The following is a 1,361-nucleotide window of genomic DNA, read 5'->3' on the forward strand; positions in this document are numbered from 1 at the left end:
GGGTCGTGGAGGAGCTGTGGGAGGCGGCGCTCCCGCCGTCCGGAGTCGGGGAGCGGGCACTGCCTGCGCGGTGACAGCCGTCGGCGCGCCTAGCTGTTGGCAGGGCCTTGGGGAAAGTGGCCTCGCCTCTGTCGGCTGGGAACTGGTAGTCGATGCGCACCTTCAGGATGGGGTCTGGGAGCTCTGCATCGGAGCTCAGAAATGTGAGGGGAGATGTGATTCGTAAGCATGTTCTTGAAATACGTATATACACGCATGGCATTCAGAGTACGTGGAAGCATTTTTGTCGAGCCTTTCTGGTAGTCTACACTTCGCCCTCCTAAAAACCTATTACGTGAAGGCTGAAGACCTTTATGTATGGTTCCAGTTCTCATTGCCATTAATACTTTTGTGCTTTGCAAACCAGTGAATAAGCCAACATTACATACTCGGTGGGTGAGGCAAGTATTCATTTCACCGATAAGAAACCACCAACTTGGAAAGTGTGCTGCCTTGGCACTCTGGTCTGTGACACAACAGATGTCCCTTGTGCCTTGGCATTCAGGGTGCCCTGAGCAGACAGGGCGGTTTTATAACTAGTGCTGAAACAGCATAGTCCAGTGCTACTAGCTGGACCACATGGATGTTCAGTTTTTTCCTAATACTGTGCTAAGCAGTCTGGCTAAATTCACTGAAAAGACTCGGGCAGTGAAAAATGTCTTCAGGCATTTAAGTCCTGCTCCCTTCAGGACTAACAGCATGTCTTGAAGGTGTTTTACATCTGCAGACACCTAGTTTTCCAGTAATAAGCCAGTAGCATGTTGACCCTGACTATGCACTGTTGGATCTGAAGAGGTGGAATCAGTAGGCGTGCTCAAGACACATTTTTCCTGAAAAGTCAAGCAGAGATGAGGCTTGTTTGGCTGTTCATATTATCTCTGGTCCACAGATCAAGTAGGCAGAGGCACTGTAAGAAGTTTGTGATTGACCTCTGTTAACCGATGGTAGCTTTGTAACTAAAAGCGTAAGTTACCGGCAAGTTTGACCCTCCACCTGTGCTGTAGTGAGAGATTTTTGATCAGAGATTTTTCATTTCACTCCTTGCTGTTTGGATATGTCTGCGATTAGGTGCATTCATCTGAGCAATTGTGTGTTTGTGTTCAAATCTGGGTTCATCCCCAGTTTGAAGCAGGGAGTTGGGTACAGGTCCTGAATACGGGTCTCAGAACTCCGTGCAGGTAACTCTGCAGTCAGTCCATGCTGGTCACATCAAGGCAGTAGGTACTGTATAGTAAACAAACAAGCAAATACACCCACAAATTAGTTTTGTTGTGCTTCCTACAACATATTTACATGGCCAGAGAGAAAAGGAGAGCATTAAT

This window comes from Aptenodytes forsteri, unplaced genomic scaffold (assembly GCF_000699145.1).
Source record: "Aptenodytes forsteri isolate BGI_AS27 unplaced genomic scaffold, ASM69914v1 Scaffold41, whole genome shotgun sequence".
Taxonomy (NCBI): Eukaryota; Metazoa; Chordata; class Aves; order Sphenisciformes; family Spheniscidae; genus Aptenodytes; species Aptenodytes forsteri.